Source organism: Talpa europaea (genome assembly GCF_964194135.1).
Source record: "Talpa europaea genome assembly, chromosome: 12".
In the NCBI taxonomy this organism is placed as follows: Eukaryota; Metazoa; Chordata; class Mammalia; order Eulipotyphla; family Talpidae; genus Talpa; species Talpa europaea.
In genome coordinates, this window is record NC_140079.1 from 52,775,382 (window position 1) to 52,786,868 (window position 11,487).

Consider the following 11,487-nt stretch of genomic DNA (forward strand, 5'->3'; position numbering starts at 1 on the left):
TCTGGGGCCATGTGGGACCCTCGCTGGTGGCCGGGGATCGAACTGGCGCTGCAGAGGCTGTGGGGCAGCTTCACAACCCAACGCTCAACCGCTGCGCCACGGGGGAGGCCCTATTCAAACATTTAATTCAAAATATTAAGATGTATATTTATTAAGTATATATGTAGCATATACACATAAGTATATAAGTATGTATATCTACATACATATGTATTTACATGTGTATTTACATACATATGTGTGTACAAACATATGTATATATTAAGTATATATCAAGATATATGCTTTGTACCAAATAGACTCATAATCTGCTACTTGGTACTTATTTTTTGAGGTGGTGATGACCAGGGGTTAATATTATAAAATCTATAAAAGTTCACAATATTTATATGGAATTTTTTTTCTTATCTTTCTTAGTGATTATGCTTCTGTTGGCAATGAGGAACAATAATCAATTTTATGAGGCTAATTTAGTGTGTGCAGAAATTCTTACTATCTGTTTAAAATATGTATTATACTGACAAATAGACTAGTAGAGAGTAACCTGGGAAGGTCACCTATAGGAAGGGTTTTCTGAGAGATAACATTTTAATACATATATATTTTTTTAAGATTTATTTATTTATACAAGCACTGGAGTACAGGCCAGAGGCACGAAAGGGTGAGAGGATTCACCAGAGACAGAGCGGGTAGCAGAACAGGCAGAATGACCGAAAGCACTGCTGAGGGGAGCAGCAGGCGCTACAGGAGAGGTCTGCTGCACCATGTGGTATCTCCCTGGCCGGCCGGGAATTGAACCCTTGCAGCAGAGGCTGCGAACAGCTTCACAGCGCTGCACTCAACCTGCTGCGCCACTGGGGAGGCCCTTAATATATTTTTTTGAAGTAAATTTGCATTGTAACATTATATTTCAGGTGTGCATCATTAAAAATCTACATATGTATTATACCACATCATTAAGTTCACCATTAAAAGTCTAACTGTATCCTTCACCATACGTTTGACCCCATTTCCAGACTGACTCATCCCTTTCCCCCCTTTTCTCCTATTAACCATCAATTTGGTCTTAAAGTTTAAAAGTTTATTTTTGTTTTATTTAGTTCATTTTTTCTTTATGAACCACATATAAGTGAAATCATGTGGTGTTTATCTTTCTCCATCATACACTCTTTGTCCATTCATGTTGTTGCAAATGGCAGGATTCCTTTTTATAGCTGAGTAGTATTCCATTCTGTGCAAATTCATATTCTTTATCAATCATCTGTCAATGGGCATGGGCATTTGGGTGGTTTCCCACTCTTGGTTCTTATAAATAATGCTGCAGTGAACATGGGGGTGCATATATTTGAAAGGTAGAATTTAAGTCGAGATTTTAGGGTGAAAATTCAAATGTTGGAGGTAAATGCAATGAGAATGGTGTGGTTCAGATAGGCAATCCAAGTAGAGAACAGTTATTAGTCTGTCACAAGGCAAAATAATTAGCTGGAAAAACAGGGATTAGGATGATAATCAATGAATCAAAGGAAGGAAAGTGATTCCAGAGACTCAAAGAGACTGAGTTAGATGAGAATCAAAAGTAGTGATGATTGCTTTTGGAAACTTGGAGGTGGTTAGTGATCTTGACTAAGCAGTTTCAGTGCAGTGGTGGGAGGGGAAGTGCTAAGAAAGTTGAAGAAGGAAGTAGATAGAAGACGAAGACTATGAGGACGTGGATACAGAGTGACGATTGCCTCTCAGAGAAATCTAAAAAAAAAAAAATGGAGACATAAAAATGGAGACATGGAGGGGAAAGGAATATGAAGTAGAAGGAGACTGTGACCAGCTTGCCAGTCAAATTATCCTGTAGAAAATAAAATCTGATATTTAGAAACAAAGGCATGGCCATTAGAGTGAAGTCCCCAGGGAGAGAACAGCTTTTGCTTCCAGATAGCCATGGGTGGAGTGAGGTCAATCACGGGAAGAACAACTCTGCTTCCTTTGTGATGGGGAGGAGTACCTATGTGCAGATTTGGCAGTGGGAAGATAGGAGTCTTCCTTCTGGCACTTTCTATTTTTTCAGTGGAAGGAGAGGTGATCACCAGCTAAAAGCAGGGGAGGGCGAGAATGTGAAATGAGGAGAAGAAAAGTCATTTCTTAGAGTGGGAATGCAAGTTGACTTAAAAAGACACTGTGTGGGGTTGAGAACCATTTTGGTCTAATTTTAGGCTCACTTCCTCAAAACTCAATCTGCCAGTTTAAGTAGTTTTTCTCCAGCTGTGTCAAAATGCTTGGAGCAAATCCAGAAAAGATGAAATGGTGGGGTTCTTCTAGAATGGGAGGTTTTAAAGAATAAGAAAAGCCTTAAAATGAAGCACCAGTGCACTAAGCAGAAAACAAAATAAATCACCTAAAACAAAATGCTTCCAAGCTTATGAATTCATGAGCTTATTGAATAGGGATTACTTTTTTAATTTTTTAATTATTTTTTGTTAAACAATATTTGCTTCCCTCCACCCCCTCAGATTGAGTCCCCATAGAATTTCCTTCCCCCAAGGCACTGGTGCCCCATCACCACAGTCCCCTATGCTCCTCCCTTCCTCCCTCTGATCCCTCTCCCTCCTCCCCTGCAGTATGTCTCTGTTTTATAATTGTCTTTTTTTGCTTTGTTGTGTTTTATACTGTTATTATTATTTTTTACACTTATGTCACTGAGCATAATTTTACACTTATGTCACTGAGCATAATTCCTTCTACCTCCATCCACGTTGCTGTGTATGGCATGAGCTTATCTTTTTTGAATGCTGAATAATATTCCATTGTGTATATATGCCACATCTTCTTGATCCAGTCATCTATTTTTGGGCATTTGGTTGTTTCCAGGTTTTACCTATTGTAAATAGTGCTGCAACAAACATAGGGGTACAGGTGCTCTTTTAAATCAATGTTTTTGTGTCCTTTGGGTAGATCTGAATAGGGATCATTTTATCTAACGTAATTATTGACTAGTTGGGAATATTCAAACCTGGGTTTGATTTCCTGTCTTTTTTCCTTTCAAACTCTTGTGCTTGTTATCCAAACAAAGGAATCTCAATGCCTCTACCTGTCCCAGGAGCCATTGTGCTGGGGTCCTTTTTCTTTATATCCTAGTTGGTAGAATTATTGTTGTCATTTTAAGTTCTGAATGCTTAACTGCTACCTTACCTACCTTTATGGGATGCTTACCTCAGTTCCTGTGCCCCATATATGTCCACCCTTCATCTTTTTTTTTTTAAAAGATTTATTTATTTATGCATACAAGAACTGGGGTTCAGGCCAGAGTTGTGTGGGGTGAGAGGATTCACCAGAGACAGAGTGGGGAACAGAACAGGCAGACTGACTGAAATCACTGCTGAGGGGAGCAGCAGGCGAGTCAGGAGAGGTCTACTGAGTCATGTGGGTAGCTCCCTGTCCGGCCAGGGATGGAACTCGTACTGCAGTGGTTGGCAATAGCTTGATAGCACTGTGTCTTTAACTTCTGCAGCACCAGGGAGGCCCAGCATACATAAATATTATTTAAGTGATCTACTAAACCACTGTGAACTCTTTGCATTTCAGTATAGTTGGCTTCTTTTGTAATCCAATGTTTTTATTTAATGAACTTAATGTAAAACTATATAAAGGGGTGCCTGGCTTACCTGACTGCCAAAGGAGTCTATAGAACATAAAAGACTGAGTATCTTAAAAGTGTACTCTCCTCGGATGCATGCTTTCTTTTTACAGCACTTGTAACCCTGCAAAAGTTTGTGTTTCGCACGCAATGGAATACTATTCAGTTCTAAAAAAGATGTGATCTTGCCATTTGCAGCAACGTTGACTGTGATAGAGAAATGTCAGAAATAGAAAGACAAATACCAGATGATCTCACTCATATGTGAAGCTTAAAGAAACAAAAGAAATGAGTAGACAAAACTAAACCTAAGGTAACCCTAGAACTTTAGAATTGAGGCGACTAGAAGGGAGAGGGATGGGAAGCAAAATGGGAAGGGGGCCCAATGGATTAAGGTGGGGGATTATGGGAGCCCCAGTGGTGCGTGCAGTATGGTCACATACATCTGAAGTGCAGTATGGTCACATACACTCCTAAATCATATACAGTTATGTATATGATTATGTTATCTCAAAACCAAAAAATACAATTAAAATTTAAACCAAACAAAAGTAAATTGCCATTTACAGTGTCAAGAAACACATTTCTAAAACTTCTTACTGTCTGAAAAAGAAATGGTGATTTGAATTCCTATCACATGTTATACATTCCAGATCTTGTATATGCTTATCTTATGTAGCTTCTGAACCTCACAATATTGTCTATCATGGGGCCATGCAGGGCACCTCTGATTTCTCCACACTTTCACCTACTTACCTTTTTCTGTTAATTTTCTCTGCCTGAAGATCAGAGTCAACATTCTTTTTTTGATCAAGAAGATGTGGTGTGTATATATTGAATTGTTGGAAAAGTCATGACACATTTTTGCTTGAAAAAACAGAAAAATATGTGGTGGCTTTTCCCACAACCCAATATAATGGACTGTTACTCAGTGATCAAAAAAGATACACTCATGCCTTTATGGCAATATGGATGGAGCTGGAAGGGATAATGCTAAGTGAAATAAGTCAGGAGAAAGAAAAATACTGGACAGTGTCATTAGTATGTTGAGCATAGAGAAACCAAACTGTGGGTCAGATAAAAGCAAGCTTAAAAACTAACCCTTGAAAGCTGACTATAGAACTGGAGCATTCAAAGTGGAGAGGGTGGAGAGAAGGGTTAGAACAAAGAAGGAAGGAAACACAATGGACTACAGTGGAGGGGCTGTGGGAGATTCAGCGGTGGGTGTACTACAGTGGTGATTCCTGAGTGGGGATCCTCATGTTACCTCAATTTAGAAAATACATTTATTAAAGCAAATCCCTATTCTAAAATATCAACCTCGTGGCTGACTGAAATACTGTGTTAGTTGAGGAGCAAAACAATTCCCAAATGTTGATAACTTCATTCAGTAATAAAATGACTCTCATGAAACATTTCAGTCAGAATGACGGCTTTCCTGGGTGTTTTCCCTGGATTGTTTACTTTAAAAAAACAGATATGGCTTTCCCCACTGTGGCAATCTTGAGTAAGTCCTGAAAAAAGGCAGCAAGGAGGGAGCGGAATCAGTCACAACAAACTAAACTCTTGTGGGGGCGGGCATATTTTCAGTCTTTCAGACTTGCCTAGAGAAAGAAAGTTATAGAATTAATATGCTCTCAAAACACCCTCTTTTTTCTAGCTTTTGTGCTACTCATTGTTAGATATACTTCAAAAAAGTTGATGTGAGTGCATTACCATTATCTTTCTTAAGTGGAAGGTAAAATATTTTCTTTTCTGAAAATGAGCATATTTTATTTAACACTGTCAATGTGATATTTTGCTATAAAGGTCTGTGCAGGGTGATGAATTTTTATAACTATCTAGTACTTGTAAGAGAACAAGTTATAACTATGATTCAAGCCTAGAAAAATACAAAAGATGAAAATGACTTCTTTTCCACTTTATTTGTGTAATCATAGAGAAATAATTCATTTTTAAGCTTCTCTCAAATGCCTATCTTGAGCCTGTTTTATACCACCAAATAATAACTTGGCAGCTAAAATTTGTGACTCTTACACCCTTTTGGTCTGAGTATGTGAAGGAGATGAAGGGGAAGAAGGGAGCATAGAAAGGACAGAGACCTGGATGAGAATGAAAATACAGATTCAGCTGTCCCTGAGCTGCGTAAACTCAGCCAGTTTACACATTTGTACAATGGTTTTCTGTCTAGGTGTTGATTATGAGTATTTCTTCCAACTCCAGAAATTCATGATATGAAAATATAGCCAGAATGGCAACTTGTTTTTGGCAACCAAGAGGTGAGACAATGGAAAATAACAGCAAACCAGCTGGTTAAGGAAAGAAAACTGGCTCGGAAGTGAGGAGACATTCTTGTTTGCTTCGTAATACAGCATGTGAAACTGGGCCAGCCAGTTTCCTAGCCCTTAAAATAGACAGGTTCACCTGAATCAGTCCTTCCCAATCCTAAAGCAGTAAAAGCAACTATGTTATGTGCTGTGTTTCATTTCTATAGAATGTGTGTGGGGGTGTGGGTGCTTTTTAAATAACAAAACCAGGGAGGCTGGCTCATCTAAAAAGATGCTGTGTGGTCTCTGTGTGCTCACCTCTCCTTTATCACCTCCACAGTCCTACTTAGCTGCATGTCACATCACACCTGGTCCTCCCTTCCTCTCTCCAGTATCACCTATCTCTATTAATAATTGTTTGTTCTTTGTTTAACTGCTATGGGTTTGTGTTATCAAAATATGTTATAAATTGAATTTCATCCCCATCCCTCAATTCAGATTCATTCACTGAAGCCCTAACCCCTCCCCATGCTCCCATCTCAGAATGTGACTATATTTGAACATAGGACAGTTTAAAGAAGTAATAGAGTTAAAATGAGACCCTTACAAGAAGAGGAAATTTGGAAGCACAAAGAGACAATAGGGCTTCATGGGCACGGGAAAGACCATGTGAAGACAGAAAGAGAGAGGCTGCAGGAGAAAATAAGCGTGTAAGCCACTTTGATCTTGGACTTAACAGCTTCTAGAACTGTGAGAAAACAAGTTTCTATTGTTTCAGATACCCAGTGTATCTTAAACATTTTATTACTTGATAGCTCTAGGAAACTAATACAAAGCTGACTTCTAGCACAGCAAATTAATACAAAGCATATCCCTTTCATCAGAGCAAATTCATACACAGTGTCACTTCCATCATACCACTCCTGGCTAAGTCTCTTTCATAATGTTGTTGCTTACTGTATAATGTTTCAGAATTTCTGCCTGTCCTTTGGGGTCTTTGTGGAGTGGCAGCATGATACAGAAAGAATTTAGTAGGCAGATGATCAGGATTCTAAGGGGAGCTTAGGCATTGGTAACCTGCATGACTGGGGGTGGGGGTGGAGGGGGGGGAATTTCTTAGCTTTCTGGTAGACAAATATTCTAAAATGTGTGCTTCTGTGACTCTCTGTCTCAATTTGAGTTGTCAGTAGGACAAATCAGTTGACCTTTCTAAACCTGTTTGTCTCAAATGGTGCTAATAATCCCTTCCTTGTTATGAAGATGAGATGAGATGGTGTACCTCACTTAGTGCAGCACCCAGAATCTGGAAATACTGAAAAATGGGAACTTTTCAAATTAGTGATTGCTAGGATCTGTTCTAGTTGGTCATTCTAGGTTCTAGAAATGAGCTCTACTTCCCAGTATTTCTCAACAGAATTCCTCATCTATGGTCTGGTCAGTTTCCCCCATTTGACCTCGCACATTCTAAAGTTTGTTCATGTGGTCACTCTGGGCCCTGCAGGAATCCAGAGAGGATACAGAACTTGTCTGCTGCTGTGTACAACTCCAGATATACACTCTAAATGATGGGAATACTGTATCTGATGCATTTTGAAGGTTTGAGTTTCTTCCACTTTGCCTTGCAGAAAAGACCGATATCAATCCCTGTTTTCGCTAACTGAAAGAAAACCAAAGAGGATTTTTGCTTTTATGACAAAAGTCAAAGGCAAAAATAGTGTTTAGCATTGGTTTTGCCCCAGCCATATGAGAGACAAGCAGCACCCTGAGCAGTGAGAGTGACCCCATCACACTCCTTCCCTAGAACTGCTCTCTACAGGTTGTGATTTTACCATAACATTCCTATTTTTACTCTAAGTTAGTTCTATTTTAGGTTTTATGTGCTATTTGGTGTGATCTTTAGATTATTTATTGGCACAAGCGAATAGTAATTTTTGGCATAAGTGAATAGTAATTACTGCTTTGCTTTGTGCAACTTTGACACAGGTTTTCAAAGGAATCTCTACATTCAGATACTGGGGAAAACCTGTATAGTATATAACATTGTGATGAGAGATACCAAGGAGAATTAAATGGGTCCTAAGCAGGTAGATAAATTAAGAGATAGTTCACTCAAAGAGGAGTTCAGGAAGAATCCTGAAGAATAGAAGAGGGAGGGCCTCCCTTGGTGATGCAGGGGGTTGAGCACAGCACTATGAGGCTGTCCGCAGCCTCTGCAGTGCCTGTTCGATCCCCACTAGCCTCGGAGCAACCCACATGGCAAGCAGACCTCTCTTATCTCACCCACTGCTCCCCTCAGCAGTGTATTTTGCCAGTCTGCCTGTTCTGTTCCCTGTTCTGTCTCTGGTGAATCCTTTCATCCTCCCGGCATCTGGCCTGTACCCCCGTTCTTATATAAATAAAATAAATCTTAAAAAAAAATAGAATAGAAGAGGGAACGACTAAACTATGGAAGGTCCAGCCTGAGGTAAAATGGAGTTGCCCCAGGATGGCAGCAGCTTCCTGCTCAAAGCCTTTTCCTCAAGGGAATGTTAGCCTTTACCCCTTCTATACATCTTTGCCCATTCATGATTTCAATATCAGCTCAGTCATTTATCTTTTGTCAAGCTTTTCCAATTCTAAACCATGAAATCTTTCCTTTCTCTGAAACTTTAGTAGCTGGTCTGTTTAAATAAATAGCTTTCAGTGATACAAATTGGACAGATAAAGGAACAGTGTTAGAGACCTGGAGATAAAAATAGCATAGAAAAAGGCAATCCAAAGTGAAAAGAGTGGCCATCGGGATGGGAATCGGGTGAGATTTATTGTGGGATATGTGAGGTGGTTTCCATCAGACTTAGGCTTTTATACTTTTTTATGACCAAGGAAGTTCTCTCAACATGTTTTCTGTACTAAATAGAGTGTATGGTTTGAGAGACATTTCTAGTATACAGCAGCTCATTTACCATCAGAATTTCTATTATCTTCATTTCTCTATGCCTGTTTGTGATATTAAACGTTGTTGAGCCTAAGTTTCAAAAAAAACACTAACAAAATAATTCAGAAATTTAAAACTTTAGTAACATTGTAGTAACTATATAACATATAAAACTATTTAAGACAAAAAAATGTTGATGGAAACAATAACATACTGGCCATTTTGCTTTTAGAATGTCTTTCTAGACCCAGAATGACTAAAAAAACTTGGTAGTTGGAAGCAGACACATCAGTGACTGCATATTTTTTTACTTTTAATTTTTTTTTTTTAAAAGATTTTATTTTAGTTATACAAGAGCTGGGGTACAGGCCCGATGCGCGGGAGGGTGAGACTATTCACCAGAGACAGAGCCAGAGCAGAACAGGCAGACTGACGAAATACACTGCTGAGGGGAGCTGCGGGTGAGACAGGAGAGGTCTGCTTGGCCATGTGGGACTCTTGCTGGCCGGCGGGGATCGAACCTGCACTGCAGAGGCTGTGGACAGCTTCACAGTGTGACGCTCAACCGCCTGTGCCACCAGGAAGGCCCTTTTACTTTTAAATTTTGCTGACTCAGAACCAGCAGCATTTCTTAATCTCTTTTAACTCATTTTTAATATGAGAAAGTATTTGTTCTTTATAATAAAAGTGCTCCAGAAATTTGCATACTTAAATTTCTTAAAAATTTCCTGAGAGCCAAATAAGTCTCAGGAAATTGAGGCTGTTTAGAGAAAGGCAGCTTCATAAACAAAAATAACAATAGCAAATGGCAATTTTGTGTATTTATGCCCTCCTAGGCACTGTGCTTGATAACTTAGATACATTTTCTCATTTCCTCCTCCCGCTGTCTCTATGAGCTGTGGAGACCATTTTCGCCATATTACAGATAAGGAAATTGAGGTCCAAGACCAAAACAGTCAGAGAAAGGGCACAGACCTGAATTTAGAGCAGTTAGAGAAACCTGCCATTACTTCACTGTGGAGCCTCCCGTTCTCTCCCCTGCTCTATTGCACAGTGAAATGAGGGAATGAGGAAAGGATCCTTTGCATTCCTCGCCTCCTTCCCTCCAGATGCCACAGACCTAATAATAGCCCTTCTTTTCCTGTTGTCCTATCGCTCTTCGCAGGGAGAGAGAATTGACAAAACACTCTAGTCTGTGTTTTTGGTTCTTGGTCACTTTTCCCAAAGAGGTTGCTCTTGCCCTGACTGCATGACTGGAAGCGTTTTGGACAGACCACACACTATGAAAGCCAACAGCTGCGTTGTATAGGCAAGTACGTGTTGGAAAGTGCATCCAGATTTCCCTCTCATTACAGGAAGTTTCTCATGACTGGGCAGCCAAAAAGGAAAGAAAAGAGAAGGGGAAAAATAAATTGTGAGCTTTGTATCTCTTGCTTCAGACTTAAAAGACTGTACACTCACCAAGACTGGTTATTCAACTTAGTTATTAAAAAAAAAAAGAAAAGAAAACCCCAGCTACTGTTTATGAGCATTCGTGCTGGTGGTTGTGTAACTTAGGTTTCCAGGACTGAGCTAATTGTGAGGGGGAAACATTTTCCTCGTGTTTCATGTGGCTAGCCAGACAGAGAAATACCTTAATTTAGCAGAAACCTAAAATATGGCTGTTGCTACTATAGACAGTTTTTTGGGGGTTTCTTTTTTTGGGGGCAAGGATGAGTCAGTGCCTTTTTGTAACTGGAATTGAAAATTGAAAATGCCATCACTGTCTGACAATAATGACCAATGGTTTCATGCAGATGAAAGTGAATTTTACCCATAATTTTCCCATATGACTCTTTTGTTATTTCTTTTGAACATAATTTTAGAATGAAAATTGTACATGTAAATTAGATCTATCCACATGTGTTGGATTTTTTGAATAGCTTTTTATATTTTTGAAATAATTTAAGTAATAGCAAAAATATCACAAATCATTCTCACGTTTTTTGTCTAGATTTCCCCAATGTTGTATCTTATATCACCATAATACAGTAAAAAACCAGAACACTGACACTGGTGTTGGTGTTGTTGTATCTTATATCACCATAATACAGTATCAAACCAGAACACTGACATTGGTGTAATGCTATTAACTAAACTGTAAATTTTATTTGGATTTGATCAGACTTTCAAATGTGTTAGACTTTATCCAGTGTGACAACCTCTCCTTTTGATTGGAGTGTTCAGTTCACTCACATTTAAAGTGATTATAGTTGTGATTGGATTTCCATCTGTCATTTTGCTTTCTGTTTACAGTTTGTCTCTTTTTCATTTTTTGTTCATCTGTTCTACTGCCAATTCTAATCTGTTTATCCTCTCTAGTAAATTATTCATTTCAATTATTGTTTAACTCCAGAGTTTCCATTTGGTTATTTTTTCCTATTGTCTATATATCTTCATACATATCTACTGAATATATGTGTGTGTGTATATATATATATATAATATATCCATTTTTATTTGGTATTTGGTATGCTGGCATGCCATACTTTAATTATTTAAGCATGGTTTTGTTTAGTTCTGTGAACACACATGTAACAGATATTGTGAAATATTTGTCTGCTGAGTTCATAGTCTAGAGTCTCTGAAAGATAGTTATTATTGACTGCATCTCCCACCTGCCCCCCAACACCCCATTGTAT